The following is a 17,494-nucleotide window of genomic DNA, read 5'->3' on the forward strand; positions in this document are numbered from 1 at the left end:
AGAACGCTTGGAACAGCTTCTCTCTGCATTCCACATACAGAACTGCCAGATACTGCATCTTTCTACACCCAGGTTATGGAACTCCCGTAAGCTGCGTCTGCTACACTAGGGCTGCAGGAATCCCATAGAAAGCGTAGGCCTATTAGAAGGCCTCAGAACCTTCAAAACAGCTTCTTACTACACACAGAAACAGAACTGTAAACTGCATCTCTCTACATCCAGGTTACAGAACTCCCATAAGCTGCGTCTGCTACACTAGGGCTGCAGGAATCCCATAGAAAGCGTATGCCTATTGCAAGGCCTCAGAACCTTCGAAACAGCTTCTTCCTACACACAGATACAGAACTCTGGTAAACTGCATCTCTCTACATCCAGGTTACAGAACTCCCATAAGCTGCGTCTCCTACACTGAGCACACAGAAAACCCGCATATAGCGAATGCCTACTCCCAGGCTACAGAACGCTTGGGAACAGCTTCTCTCTACATTCCACATACAGAACTGCCGGATACTGCATCTTTCTACACGCAGGTATGGAACTCCCATAAGCTGCATCTTCTACACTAGGGCTGTAGGAATCCCATAGAAAGCGTATGCCTATTGCAAGGCCTCAGAACCTTCGAAACAGATTCTTACTACACACCGATACAGAACTCCGGTAAACTGCATCTCTCTACATCCAGGTTACAGAACTCCCATAAGCTGCGTCTGCTACACTGAGCACACAGAAAACCCGCATATAGCGAATGCCTACTCCCAGGCTACAGAACGCATGGGAACAGCTTCTCTCTGCATTCCACATACAGAACTGCCAGATACTGCAACTTTCTACACCCAGGTTATGGAACTCCCGTAAGCTGCGTCTGCTACACTAGGGCTGCAGGAATCCCATAGAAAGCGTAGGCCTATTAGAAGGCCTCAGAACCTTCGAAACAGCTTCTTACTACACACAGATACAGAACTCCGGTACACTGCATCTCTCTACATCCAGGTTACAGAACTCCCATAAGCTGCGTCTGCTACACTGAGCACACAGAAAACCCGCATATAGCGAATGCCTACTCCCAGGCAACAGAACGCTTGGGAACAGCTTCTCTCTACATTCCACATACAGAACTCCTGGATACTGCATCTCTCTACACCCAGGTTACGAAACTCCCGTAAGCTGCTTCATCTACACTCAGGGTACAGAACACTCGCATAGAGCGAATGCCTAGTTCCAGGATACAGAACCCCAGCAAAGAGCTCCTCTCTACACCAAGGATAGAGAACTCTTGGAAATGGCTTCTCTCTACATCCAGGTAGCAGAGCTCCCATAAGCTGCGTCTCCTACACTCGGGCTACAGGAATCCCATATATTGCGGATGCCTACTGCGAGGCCTCAGAACCTTTCGAAACAGCTTCTCACTACACCCAGATACAGAACTCCGGTACACTGCATCTCTCTACATCCAGGTTACAGAACTCCCATAAGCTGCATCTGCTACACTGAGCACACAGAAAACCCACATATAGCGAATGCCTACTCCCAGGCTACAGAACGCTTGGGAACAGCTTCTCTCTGCATTCCACATACAGAACTGCCAGATACTGCATCTTTCTACACCCAGGTTATGGAACTCCCGTAACCTGCGTCTGCTACACTAGGGCTGCAGGAATCCCATGGAAAGCGTAGGCCTATTTCAAGGCCTCAGAACCTTCGAAACAGCTTCTTACTACACACAGATACAGAACTCCTGTAAACTGCATCTCTCTACATCCAGGTTACAGAACTCCCATAAGCTGCGTCTGCTACACTAGGGCTGCAGGAATCCCATAGAAAGCGTATGCCTATTTCAAGGCCTCAGAACCTTCGAAACAGCTTCTTCCTACACACAGATACAGAACTCTGGTACACGGCATCTCTCTACATCCAGGTTACAGAACTCCCATAAGCTGCGTCTGCTACACTAGGGCTGCAGGAATCCCATAGAAAGCGTATGCCTATTAGAAGGCCTCAGAACCTTCGAAACAGCTTCTTACTACACACAGATACAGAACTCCGGTAAACTGCATCTCTCCACATCCAGGTTACAGAACTCCCATAAGCTGCATCTGCTACACTGAGCACACAGAAAACCCGCATATAGCGAATGCCTACTCCAGGCTACAGAACGCTTGGAACAGCTTCTCTCTGCATTCCACATACAGAACTGCCAGATACTGCATCTTTCTACACCCAGGTTATGGAACTCCCGTAAGCTGCGTCTGCTACACTAGGGCTGCAGGAATCCCATAGAAAGCGTAGGCCTATTAGAAGGCCTCAGAACCTTCAAAACAGCTTCTTACTACACACAGAAACAGAACTGTAAACTGCATCTCTCTACATCCAGGTTACAGAACTCCCATAAGCTGCGTCTGCTACACTAGGGCTGCAGGAATCCCATAGAAAGCGTATGCCTATTGCAAGGCCTCAGAACCTTCGAAACAGCTTCTTCCTACACACAGATACAGAACTCTGGTAAACTGCATCTCTCTACATCCAGGTTACAGAACTCCCATAAGCTGCGTCTCCTACACTGAGCACACAGAAAACCCGCATATAGCGAATGCCTACTCCCAGGCTACAGAACGCTTGGGAACAGCTTCTCTCTACATTCCACATACAGAACTGCCGGATACTGCATCTTTCTACACGCAGGTATGGAACTCCCATAAGCTGCATCTTCTACACTAGGGCTGTAGGAATCCCATAGAAAGCGTATGCCTATTGCAAGGCCTCAGAACCTTCGAAACAGATTCTTACTACACACCGATACAGAACTCCGGTAAACTGCATCTCTCTACATCCAGGTTACAGAACTCCCATAAGCTGCGTCTGCTACACTGAGCACACAGAAAACCCGCATATAGCGAATGCCTACTCCCAGGCTACAGAACGCATGGGAACAGCTTCTCTCTGCATTCCACATACAGAACTGCCTGATACTGCATCTGTCTACACCCAGGTTATGGAACTCCCGTAAGCTGTGTCTGCTACACAAGGGCTGCAGGAATCCCATAGAAAGCGTATGCCTATTAGAAGGCCTCAGAACCTTCGAAACAGCTTCTTACTACACACAGATACAGAACTCCGGTAAACTGCATCTCTCCACATCCAGGTTACAGAACTCCCATAAGCTGCGTCTGCTACACTGAGCACACAGAAAACCCGCATATAGCGAATGCCTACTCCCAGGCTACATAACGCTTGGGAACAGCTTCTCTCTACATTCCACATACAGAACTCCTGGATACTGCATCTCCCTACACCCAGGTTACAAAACTCCCATAAGCTGCATCTGCTACACTGAGCACACAGAAAACCCGCATATAGCGAATGCCTACTCCCAGGCTACAGAACGCTTGGGAACAGCTTCTCTCTACATTCCACATACAGAACTCATGGATACTGCATCTCCCTACACCCAGGATACGGAACTCCCATAAGCTGCGTCTCCTACACTCATGCTACAGGAATCCCACATATTGCGGATGACTACTGCGAGGCCTCAGAACCTTTCGAAACAGCTTCTCACTACACCCAGATACAGAACTCCGGTACACTGCATCTCTCTACATCCAGGTTACAGAACTCCCATAAGCTGCATCTGCTACACTGAGCACACAGAAAACACGCATATAGAGAATGCCTACTCCCAGGCTACAGAACGCTTGGGAACAGCTTCTCTCTGCATTCCACATACAGAACTGCCGGATACTGCATCTTTCTACACCCAGGTTATGGAACTCCCGTAGCTGCGTCTTATACACTAGGGCTGTAGGAATCCCATAGAAAGCGTAGGCCTATTAGAAGGCCTCAGAACCTTCGAAACAGCTTCTTACTACACACAGATACAGAACTCCTGTAAACTGCATCTCTCTACATCCAGGTTACAGAACTCCCATAAGCTGCATCTACTACACTGAACACACAGAAAACCCGCATATAGCGAATGCCTACTCCCAGGCTACAGAACGCTTGGGAACAGCTTCTCTCTGCATTCCACATACAGAACTGCCAGATACTGCAACTTTCTACACCCAGGTTATGGAACTCCCGTAAGCTGCGTCTGCTACACTAGGGCTGCAGGAATCCCATAGAAAGCGTAGGCCTATTAGAAGGCCTCAGAACCTTCGAAACAGCTTCTTACTACACACAGATACAGAACTCTGGTACACTGCATCTCTCTACATCCAGGTTACAGAACTCCCATAAGCTGCGTCTGCTACACTGAGCACACAGAAAACCCGCATATAGCGAATGCCTACTCCCAGGCAACAGAACGCTTGGGAACAGCTTCTCTCTACATTCCACATACAGAACTCCTGGATACTGCATCTCTCTACACCCAGGTTACGAAACTCCCGTAAGCTGCTTCATCTACACTCAGGGTACAGAACACTCGCATAGAGCGAATGCCTAGTTCCAGGATACAGAACCCCAGCAAAGAGCTCCTCTCTACACCAAGGATAGAGAACTCTTGGAAATGGCTTCTCTCTACATCCAGGTAGCAGAGCTCCCATAAGCTGCGTCTCCTACACTCGGGCTACAGGAATCCCATATATTGCGGATGCCTACTGCGAGGCCTCAGAACCTTTCGAAACAGCTTCTCACTACACCCAGATACAGAACTCCGGTACACTGCATCTCTCTACATCCAGGTTACAGAACTCCCATAAGCTGCATCTGCTACACTGAGCACACAGAAAACCCACATATAGCGAATGCCTACTCCCAGGCTACAGAACGCTTGGGAACAGCTTCTCTCTGCATTCCACATACAGAACTGCCAGATACTGCATCTTTCTACACCCAGGTTATGGAACTCCCGTAACCTGCGTCTGCTACACTAGGGCTGCAGGAATCCCATGGAAAGCGTAGGCCTATTTCAAGGCCTCAGAACCTTCGAAACAGCTTCTTACTACACACAGATACAGAACTCCTGTAAACTGCATCTCTCTACATCCAGGTTACAGAACTCCCATAAGCTGCGTCTGCTACACTAGGGCTGCAGGAATCCCATAGAAAGCGTATGCCTATTTCAAGGCCTCAGAACCTTCGAAACAGCTTCTTCCTACACACAGATACAGAACTCTGGTACACGGCATCTCTCTACATCCAGGTTACAGAACTCCCATAAGCTGCGTCTGCTACACTAGGGCTGCAGGAATCCCATAGAAAGCGTATGCCTATTGCAAGGCCTCAGAACCTTCGAAACAGCTTCTTCCTACACACAGATACAGAACTCTGGTAAACTGCATCTCTCTACATCCAGGTTACAGAACTCCCATAAGCTGCGTCTCCTACACTGAGCACACAGAAAACCCGCATATAGCGAATGCCTACTCCCAGGCTACAGAACGCTTGGGAACAGCTTCTCTCTACATTCCACATACAGAACTGCCGGATACTGCATCTTTCTACACGCAGGTATGGAACTCCCATAAGCTGCATCTTCTACACTAGGGCTGTAGGAATCCCATAGAAAGCGTATGCCTATTGCAAGGCCTCAGAACCTTCGAAACAGATTCTTACTACACACCGATACAGAACTCCGGTAAACTGCATCTCTCTACATCCAGGTTACAGAACTCCCATAAGCTGCGTCTGCTACACTGAGCACACAGAAAACCCGCATATAGCGAATGCCTACTCCCAGGCTACAGAACGCATGGGAACAGCTTCTCTCTGCATTCCACATACAGAACTGCCTGATACTGCATCTGTCTACACCCAGGTTATGGAACTCCCGTAAGCTGTGTCTGCTACACAAGGGCTGCAGGAATCCCATAGAAAGCGTATGCCTATTAGAAGGCCTCAGAACCTTCGAAACAGCTTCTTACTACACACAGATACAGAACTCCGGTAAACTGCATCTCTCCACATCCAGGTTACAGAACTCCCATAAGCTGCGTCTGCTACACTGAGCACACAGAAAACCCGCATATAGCGAATGCCTACTCCCAGGCTACATAACGCTTGGGAACAGCTTCTCTCTACATTCCACATACAGAACTCCTGGATACTGCATCTCCCTACACCCAGGTTACAAAACTCCCATAAGCTGCATCTGCTACACTGAGCACACAGAAAACCCGCATATAGCGAATGCCTACTCCCAGGCTACAGAACGCTTGGGAACAGCTTCTCTCTACATTCCACATACAGAACTCATGGATACTGCATCTCCCTACACCCAGGATACGGAACTCCCATAAGCTGCGTCTCCTACACTCATGCTACAGGAATCCCACATATTGCGGATGCCTACTGCGAGGCCTCAGAACCTTTCGAAACAGCTTCTCACTACACCCAGATACAGAACTCCGGTACACTGCATCTCTCTACATCCAGGTTACAGAACTCCCATAAGCTGCATCTGCTACACTGAGCACACAGAAAACACGCATATAGAGAATGCCTACTCCCAGGCTACAGAACGCTTGGGAACAGCTTCTCTCTGCATTCCACATACAGAACTGCCAGATACTGCATCTTTCTACACCCAGGTTATGGAACTCCCGTAGCTGCGTCTTATACACTAGGGCTGTAGGAATCCCATAGAAAGCGTAGGCCTATTAGAAGGCCTCAGAACCTTCGAAACAGCTTCTTACTACACACAGATACAGAACTCCTGTAAACTGCATCTCTCTACATCCAGGTTACAGAACTCCCATAAGCTGCGTCTGCTACACTAGGGCTGCAGGAATCCCATAGAAAGCATATGCCTATTGCAAGGCCTCAGAACCTTCGAAACAGCTTCTTCCTACACACAGATACAGAACTCTGGTACACGGCATCTCTCTAAATCCAGGTTACAGAACTCCCATAAGCTGCGTCTGCTACACTGAGCACACAGAAAACCCGCATATAGCGACTGCCTACTCCCAGGCTACAGAACGCTTGGGAACAGCTTCTCTCTGCATTCCACATACAGAACTGCAGGATACTGCAACTTTCTACACCCAGGTTATGGAACTCCCGTAAGCTGCGTCTGCTACACTAGGGCTGCAGGAATCCCATAGAAAGCGTAGGCATATTAGAAGGCCTCAGAACCTTCGAAACAGCTTCTTACTACACACAGATACAGAACTCCGGTACACTGCATCTCTCTACATCCAGGTTACAGAACTCCCATAAGCTGCGTCTGCTACACTGAGCACACAGAAAACCCGCATATAGCGAATGCCTACTCCCAGGCAACAGAACGCTTGGGAACAGCTTCTCTCTACATTCCACATACAGAACTCCTGGATACTGCATCTCTCTACACCCAGGTTACGAAACTCCCGTAAGCTGCTTCATCTACACTCAGGGTACAGAACACTCGCATAGAGCGAATGCCTAGTTCCAGGATACAGAACCCCAGCAAAGAGCTCCTCTCTACACCAAGTATAGAGAACTCTTGGAAATGGCTTCTCTCTACATCCAGGTAGCAGAGCTCCCATAAGCTGCGTCTCCTACACTCGGGCTACAGGAATCCCATATATTGCGGATGCCTACTGCGAGGCCTCAGAACCTTTCGAAACAGCTTCTCACTACACCCAGATACAGAACTCCGGTACACTGCATCTCTCTACATCCAGGTTACAGAACTCCCATAAGCTGCATCTGCTACACTGAGCACACAGAAAACACGCATATAGAGAATGCCTACTCCCAGGCTACAGAACGCTTGGGAACAGCTTCTCTCTGCATTCCACATACAGAACTGCCTGATACTGCATCTGTCTACACCCAGGTTATGCAACTCCCGTAAGCTGTGTCTGCTACACAAGGGCTGCAGGAATCCCATAGAAAGCGTATGCCTATTAGAAGGCCTCAGAACCTTCGAAACAGCTTCTTACTACACACAGATACAGAACTCCGGTAAACTGCATCTCTCCACATCCAGGTTACAGAACTCCCATAAGCTGCATCTGCTACACGGAGCACACAGAAAACCCGCATATAGAGAATGCCTACTCCCAGGCTACAGAACGCTTGGGAACAGCTTCTCTCTGCATTCCACATACAGAACTGCCAGATACTGCATCTTTCTACACCCAGGTTATGGAACTCCCGTAAGCTGCGTCTGCTACACTAGGGCTGCAGGAATCCCATAGAAAGCGTAGGCCTATTAGAAGGCCTCAGAACCTTCAAAACAGCTTTTTACTACACACAGATACAGAACTGTAAACTGCATCTCTCTACATCCAGGTTACAGAACTCCCATAAGCTGCGTCTGCTACACTAGGGCTGCAGGAATCCCATAGAAAGCGTATGCCTATTTCAAGGCCTCAGAACCTTCGAAACAGCTTCTTCCTACACACAGATACAGAACTCTGGTAAACTGCATCTCTCTACATCCAGGTTACAGAACTCCCATAAGCTGCGTCTGCTACACTGAGCACACAGAAAACCCGCATATAGCGAATGCCTACTCCCAGGCTACAGAACGCTTGGGAACAGCTTCTCTCTACATTCCACATACAGAACTGCCGGATACTGCATCTCTCTACACCCAGGTTACGAAACTCCCGTAAGCTGCTTCATCTACACTCAGGGTACAGAACACTCGCATAGAGCGAATGCCTAGTTCCAGGATACAGAACCCCAGCAAAGAGCTCCTCTCTACACCAAGGATAGAGAACTCTTGGAAATGGCTTCTCTCTACATCCAGGTAGCAGAGCTCCCATAAGCTGCGTCTCCTACACTCGGGCTACAGGAATCCCATATATTGCGGATGCCTACTGCGAGGCCTCAGAACCTTTCGAAACAGCTTCTCACTACACCCAGATACAGAACTCCGGTACACTGCATCTCTCTACATCCAGGTTACAGAACTCCCATAAGCTGCATCTGCTACACTGAGCACACAGAAAACACTCATATAGCGAATGCCTACTCCCAGGCTACAGAACGCTTGGGAACAGCTTCTCTCTGCATTCCACATACAGAACTGCCTGATACTGCATCTGTCTACACCCAGGTTATGGAACTCCCGTAAGCTGTGTCTGCTACACAAGGGCTGCAGGAATCCCATAGAAAGCGTATGCCTATTAGAAGGCCTCAGAACCTTCGAAACAGCTTCTTCCTACACACAGATACAGAACTCCGGTAAACTGCATCTCTCCACATCCAGGTTACAGAACTCCCATAAGCTGCATCTGCTACACTGAGCACACAGAAAACCCGCATATAGCGAATGCCTACTCCCAGGCTACAGAACGCTTGGGAACAGCTTCTCTCTGCATTCCACATACAGAACTGCCAGATACTGCATCTTTCTACACCCAGGTTATGGAACTCCCGTAAGCTGCGTCTGCTACACTAGGGCTGCAGGAATCCCATAGAAAGCGTATGCCTATTTCAAGGCCTCAGAACCTTCGAAACAGCTTCTTCCTACACACAGATACAGAACTCCGGTACACTGCATCTCTCTACATCCAGGTTACAGAACTCCCATAAGCTGCGTCTGCTACACTGAGCACACAGAAAACCCGCATATAGCGAATGCCTACTCCCAGGCTACAGAACGCTTGGGAACAGCTTCTCTCTACATTCCACATACAGAACTGCCGGATACTGCATCTCTCTACACCCAGGTTACGAAACTCCCGTAAGCTGCTTCATCTACACTCAGGGTACAGAACACTCGCATAGAGCGAATGCCTAGTTCCAGGATACAGAACCCCAGCAAAGAGCTCCTCTCTACACCAAGGATAGAGAACTCTTGGAAATGGCTTCTCTCTACATCCAGGTAGCAGAGCTCCCATAAGCTGCGTCTCCTACACTCGGGCTACAGGAATCCCATATATTGCGGATGCCTACTGCGAGGCCTCAGAACCTTTCGAAACAGCTTCTCACTACACCCAGATACAGAACTCCGGTACACTGCATCTCTCTACATCCAGGTTACAGAACTCCCATAAGCTGCATCTGCTACACTGAGCACACAGAAAACACTCATATAGCGAATGCCTACTCCCAGGCTACAGAACGCTTGGGAACAGCTTCTCTCTGCATTCCACATACAGAACTGCCTGATACTGCATCTGTCTACACCCAGGTTATGGAACTCCCGTAAGCTGTGTCTGCTACACAAGGGCTGCAGGAATCCCATAGAAAGCGTATGCCTATTAGAAGGCCTCAGAACCTTCGAAACAGCTTCTTCCTACACACAGATACAGAACTCCGGTAAACTGCATCTCTCCACATCCAGGTTACAGAACTCCCATAAGCTGCATCTGCTACACTGAGCACACAGAAAACCCGCATATAGCGAATGCCTACTCCCAGGCTACAGAACGCTTGGGAACAGCTTCTCTCTGCATTCCACATACAGAACTGCCAGATACTGCATCTTTCTACACCCAGGTTATGGAACTCCCGTAAGCTGCGTCTGCTACACTAGGGCTGCAGGAATCCCATAGAAAGCATAGGCCTATTAGAAGGCCTCAGAACCTTCAAAACAGCTTCTTACTACACACAGATACAGAACTGTAAACTGCATCTCTCTACATCCAGGTTACAGAACTCCCATACGCTGCGTCTGCTACACTAGGGCTGCAGGATCCCATAGAAAGCGTATGCCTATTTCAAGGCCTCAGAACCTTCGAAACAGCTTCTTCCTACACACAGATACAGAACTCTGGTAAACTGCATCTCTCTACATCCAGGTTACAGAACTCCCATAAGCTGCGTCTGCTACACTGAGCACACAGAAAACCCGCATATAGCGAATGTCTACTCCCAGGCTACAGAACGCTTGGGAACAGCTTCTCTCTACATTCCACATACAGAACTGCCGGATACTGCATCTTTCTAAACGCAGGTATGGAACTCCCATAAGCTGCATCTTCTACACTAGGGCTGTAGGAATCCAATAGAAAGCGTATGCCTATTGCAAGGCCTCAGAACCTTCGAAACAGATTCTTACTACACACAGATACAGAACTCCGGTAAACTGCATCTCTCTACATCCAGGTTACAGAACTCCCATAAGCTGCGTCTGCTACACTGAGCACACAGAAAACCCGCATATAGCGAATGCCTACTCCCAGGCTACAGAACGCTTGGGAACAGCTTCTCTCTGCATTCCACATACAGAACTGCCTGATGCTGCATCTGTCTACACCCAGGTTATGGAACTCCCGTAAGCTGTGTCTGCTACACAAGGGCTGCAGGAATCCCATAGAAAGCGTATGCCTATTAGAAGGCCTCAGAACCTTCGAAACAGCTTCTTACTACCACAGATACAGAACTCCTGTAAACTGCATCTCTCTACATCCAGGTTACAGAACTCCCATAAGCTGCGTCTGCTACACTAGGGCTGCAGGAATCCCATAGAAGCGTATGCCTATTTCAAGGCCTCAGAACCTTCGAAACAGCTTCTTCCTACACACAGATACAGAACTCCGGTACACTGCATCTCTCTACATCCAGGTTACAGAACTCCCATAAGCTGCGTCTGCTACACTGAGCACACAGAAAACCCGCATATAGCGAATGCCTACTCCCAGGCAACAGAACGCTTGGGAACAGCTTCTCTCTACATTCCACATACAGAACTCCTGGATACTGCATCTCTCTACACCCAGGTTACGAAACTCCCGTAAGCTGCTTCATCTACACTCAGGGTACAGAACACTCGCATAGAGCGAATGCCTAGTTCCAGGATACAGAACCCCAGCAAAGAGCTCCTCTCTACACCAAGGATAGAGAACTCTTGGAAATGGCTTCTCTCTACATCCAGGTAGCAGAGCTCCCATAAGCTGCGTCTCCTACACTCGGGCTACAGGAATCCCATATATTGCGGATGCCTACTGCGAGGCCTCAGAACCTTTCGAAACAGCTTCTCACTACACCCAGATACAGAACTCCGGTACACTGCATCTCTCTACATCCAGGTTACAGAACTCCCATAAGCTGCATCTGCTACACTGAGCACACAGAAAACACTCATATAGAGAATGCCTACTCCCAGGCTACAGAACGCTTGGGAACAGCTTCTCTCTGCATTCCACATACAGAACTGCCTGATACTGCATCTGTCTACACCCAGGTTATGGAACTCCCGTAAGCTGTGTCTGCTACACAAGGGCTGCAGGAATCCCATAGAAAGCGTATGCCTATTAGAAGGCCTCAGAACCTTCGAAACAGCTTCTTACTACACACAGATACAGAACTCCGGTAAACTGCATCTCTCCACATCCAGGTTACAGAACTCCCATAAGCTGCATCTGCTACACTGAGCACACAGAAAACCCGCATATAGCGAATGCCTACTCCCAGGCTACAGAACGCTTGGGAACAGCTTCTCTCTGCATTCCACATAAGAACTGCCAGATACTGCATCTTTCTACACCCAGGTTATGGAACTCCCATAAGCTGCGTCTGCTACACTAGGGCTGCAGGAATCCCATAGAAAGCGTATGCCTATTTCAAGGCCTCAGAACCTTCGAAACAGCTTCTTCCTACACACAGATACAGAACTCTGGTAAACTGCATCTCTCTACATCCAGGTTACAGAACTCCCATAAGCTGCGTCTGCTACACTGAGCACACAGAAAACCCGCATATAGCGAATGCCTACTCCCAGGCTACAGAACGCTTGGGAACAGCTTCTCTCTACATTCCACATACAGAACTGCCGGATACTGCATCTTTCTACACGCAGGTATGGAACTCCCATAAGCTGCATCTTCTACACTAGGGCTGTAGGAATCCCATAGAAAGCGTATGCCTATTTCAAGGCCTCAGAACCTTCGAAACAGCTTCTTCCTACACACAGATACAGAACTCTGGTACACGGCATCTCTCTACATCCAGGTTACAGAACTCCCATAAGCTGCGTCTGCTACACTGAGCACACAGAAAACCCGCATATAGCGAATGCCTACTCCCAGGCTACAGAACGCTTGGGAACAGCTTCTCTCTGCATTCCACATACAGAACTGCAGGATACTGCAACTTTCTACACCCAGGTTATGGAACTCCCGTAAGCTGCGTCTGCTATACTAGGGCTGCAGGAATCCCATAGAAAGCGTAGGCCTATTAGAAGGCCTCAGAACCTTCGAAACAGCTTCTTCCTACACACAGATACAGAACTCCGGTACACTGCATCTCTCTACATCCAGGTTACAGAACTCCCATAAGCTGCGTCTGCTACACTGAGCACACAGAAAACCCGCATATAGCGAATGCCTACTCCCAGGCAACAGAACGCTTGGGAACAGCTTCTCTCTACATTCCACATACAGAACTCCTGGATACTGCATCTCTCTACACCCAGGTTACGAAACTCCCGTAAGCTGCTTCATCTACACTCAGGGTACAGAACACTCGCATAGAGCGAATGCCTAGTTCCAGGATACAGAACCCCAGCAAAGAGCTCCTCTCTACACCAAGGATAGAGAACTCTTGGAAATGGCTTCTCTCTACATCCAGGTAGCAGAGCTCCCATAAGCTGCGTCTCCTACACTCGGGCTACAGGAATCCCATATATTGCGGATGCCTACTGCGAGGCCTCAGAACCTTTCGAAACAGCTTCTCACTACACCCAGATACAGAACTCCGGTACACTGCATCTCTCTACATCCAGGTTACAGAACTCCCATAAGCTGCATCTGCTACACTGAGCACACAGAAAACACTCATATAGCGAATGCCTACTCCCAGGCTACAGAACGCTTGGGAACAGCTTCTCTCTGCATTCCACATACAGAACTGCCTGATACTGCATCTGTCTACACCCAGGTTATGGAACTCCCGTAAGCTGTGTCTGCTACACAAGGGCTGCAGGAATCCCATAGAAAGCGTATGCCTATTAGAAGGCCTCAGAACCTTCGAAACAGCTTCTTCCTACACACAGATACAGAACTCCGGTAAACTGCATCTCTCCACATCCAGGTTACAGAACTCCCATAAGCTGCATCTGCTACACTGAGCACACAGAAAACCCGCATATAGCGAATGCCTACTCCCAGGCTACAGAACGCTTGGGAACAGCTTCTCTCTGCATTCCACATACAGAACTGCCAGATACTGCATCTTTCTACACCCAGGTTATGGAACTCCCGTAAGCTGCGTCTGCTACACTAGGGCTGCAGGAATCCCATAGAAAGCATAGGCCTATTAGAAGGCCTCAGAACCTTCAAAACAGCTTCTTACTACACACAGATACAGAACTGTAAACTGCATCTCTCTACATCCAGGTTACAGAACTCCCATACGCTGCGTCTGCTACACTAGGGCTGCAGGAATCCCATAGAAAGCGTATGCCTATTTCAAGGCCTCAGAACCTTCGAAACAGCTTCTTCCTACACACAGATACAGAACTCTGGTAAACTGCATCTCTCTACATCCAGGTTACAGAACTCCCATAAGCTGCGTCTGCTACACTGAGCACACAGAAAACCCGCATATAGCGAATGTCTACTCCCAGGCTACAGAACGCTTGGGAACAGCTTCTCTCTACATTCCACATACAGAACTGCCGGATACTGCATCTTTCTACACGCAGGTATGGAACTCCCATAAGCTGCATCTTCTACACTAGGGCTGTAGGAATCCAATAGAAAGCGTATGCCTATTGCAAGGCCTCAGAACCTTCGAAACAGATTCTTACTACACACAGATACAGAACTCCGGTAAACTGCATCTCTCTACATCCAGGTTACAGAACTCCCATAAGCTGCGTCTGCTACACTGAGCACACAGAAAACCCGCATATAGCGAATGCCTACTCCCAGGCTACAGAACGCTTGGGAACAGCTTCTCTCTGCATTCCACATACAGAACTGCCTGATGCTGCATCTGTCTACACCCAGGTTATGGAACTCCCGTAAGCTGTGTCTGCTACACAAGGGCTGCAGGAATCCCATAGAAAGCGTATGCCTATTAGAAGGCCTCAGAACCTTCGAAACAGCTTCTTACTACACACAGATACAGAACTCCGGTAAACTGCATCTCTCCACATCCAGGTTACAGAACTCCCATAAGCTGCGTCTGCTACACTGAGCACACAGAAAACCCGCATATAGCGAATGCCTACTCCCAGGCTACATAACGCTTGGGAACAGCTTCTCTCTACATTCCACATACAGAACTCCTGGATACTGCATCTCCCTACACCCAGGTTACAAAACTCCCATAAGCTGCGTCTGCTACACTGAGCACACAGAAAACCCACATATAGCGAATGCCTACTCCCAGGCTACATAACGCTTGGGAACAGCTTCTCTCTACATTCCACATACAGAACTCATGGATACTGCATCTCCCTACACCCAGGATACGGAACTCCCATAAGCTGCGTCTCCTACACTCATGCTACAAGAATCCCACATATTGCGGATGCCTACTGCGAGGCCTCAGAACCTTTCGAAACAGCTTCTCACTACACCAAGATACAGAACTCCGGTACACTGCATCTCTCTACATCCAGGTTACAGAACTCCCATAAGCTGCATCTGCTACACTGAGCACACAGAAAACACGCATATAGAGAATGCCTACTCCCAGGCTACAGAACGCTTGGGAACAGCTTCTCTCTGCATTCCACATACAGAACTGCCTGATACTGCATCTGTCTACACCCAGGTTATGGAACTCCCGTAAGCTGTGTCTGCTACACAAGGGCTGCAGGAATCCCATAGAAAGCGTATGCCTATTAGAAGGCCTCAGAACCTTCGAAACAGCTTCTTACTACACACAGATACAGAACTCCGGTAAACTGCATCTCTCCACATCCAGGTTACAGAACTCCCATAAGCTGCATCTGCTACACGGAGCACACAGAAAACCCGCATATAGCGAATGCCTACTCCCAGGCTACAGAACGCTTGGGAACAGCTTCTCTCTGCATTCCACATACAGAACTGCCAGATACTGCATCTTTCTACACCCAGGTTATGGAACTCCCGTAAGCTGCGTCTGCTACACTAGGGCTGCACGAATCCCATAGAAAGCGTAGGCCTATTAGAAGGCCTCAGAACCTTCGAAACAGCTTCTTACTACCACAGATACAGAACTCCTGTAAACTGCATCTCTCTACATCCAGGTTACAGAACTCCCATAAGCTGCGTCTGCTACACTAGGGCTGCAGGAATCCCATAGAAGCGTATGCCTATTTCAAGGCCTCAGAACCTTCGAAACAGCTTCTTCCTACACACAGATACAGAACTCCGGTACACTGCATCTCTCTACATCCAGGTTACAGAACTCCCATAAGCTGCGTCTGCTACACTGAGCACACAGAAAACCCGCATATAGCGAATGCCTACTCCCAGGCAACAGAACGCTTGGGAACAGCTTCTCTCTACATTCCACATACAGAACTCCTGGATACTGCATCTCTCTACACCCAGGTTACGAAACTCCCGTAAGCTGCTTCATCTACACTCAGGGTACAGAACACTCGCATAGAGCGAATGCCTAGTTCCAGGATACAGAACCCCAGCAAAGAGCTCCTCTCTACACCAAGGATAGAGAACTCTTGGAAATGGCTTATCTCTACATCCAGGTAGCAGAGCTCCCATAAGCTGCGTCTCCTACACTCGGGCTACAGGAATCCCATATATTGCGGATGCCTACTGCGAGGCCTCAGAACCTTTCGAAACAGCTTCTCACTACACCCAGATACAGAACTCCGGTACACTGCATCTCTCTACATCCAGGTTACAGAACTCCCATAAGCTGCATCTGCTACACTGAGCACACAGAAAACACTCATATAGAGAATGCCTACTCCCAGGCTACAGAACGCTTGGGAACAGCTTCTCTCTGCATTCCACATACAGAACTGCCTGATACTGCATCTGTCTACACCCAGGTTATGGAACTCCCGTAAGCTGTGTCTGCTACACAAGGGCTGCAGGAATCCCATAGAAAGCGTATGCCTATTAGAAGGCCTCAGAACCTTCGAAACAGCTTCTTACTACACACAGATACAGAACTCCGGTAAACTGCATCTCTCCACATCCAGGTTACAGAACTCCCATAAGCTGCATCTGCTACACTGAGCACACAGAAAACCCGCATATAGCGAATGCCTACTCCCAGGCTACAGAACGCTTGGGAACAGCTTCTCTCTGCATTCCACATAAGAACTGCCAGATACTGCATCTTTCTACACCCAGGTTATGGAACTCCCATAAGCTGCGTCTGCTACACTAGGGCTGCAGGAATCCCATAGAAAGCGTATGCCTATTTCAAGGCCTCAGAACCTTCGAAACAGCTTCTTCCTACACACAGATACAGAACTCTGGTAAACTGCATCTCTCTACATCCAGGTTACAGAACTCCCATAAGCTGCGTCTGCTACACTGAGCACACAGAAAACCCGCATATAGCGAATGCCTACTCCCAGGCTACAGAACGCTTGGGAACAGCTTCTCTCTACATTCCACATACAGAACTGCCGGATACTGCATCTTTCTACACGCAGGTATGGCACTCCCATAAGCTGCATCTTCTACACTAGGGCTGT

Source organism: Lepus europaeus, unplaced genomic scaffold (assembly GCF_033115175.1).
Source record: "Lepus europaeus isolate LE1 unplaced genomic scaffold, mLepTim1.pri SCAFFOLD_54, whole genome shotgun sequence".
Classification (NCBI taxonomy): Eukaryota; Metazoa; Chordata; class Mammalia; order Lagomorpha; family Leporidae; genus Lepus; species Lepus europaeus.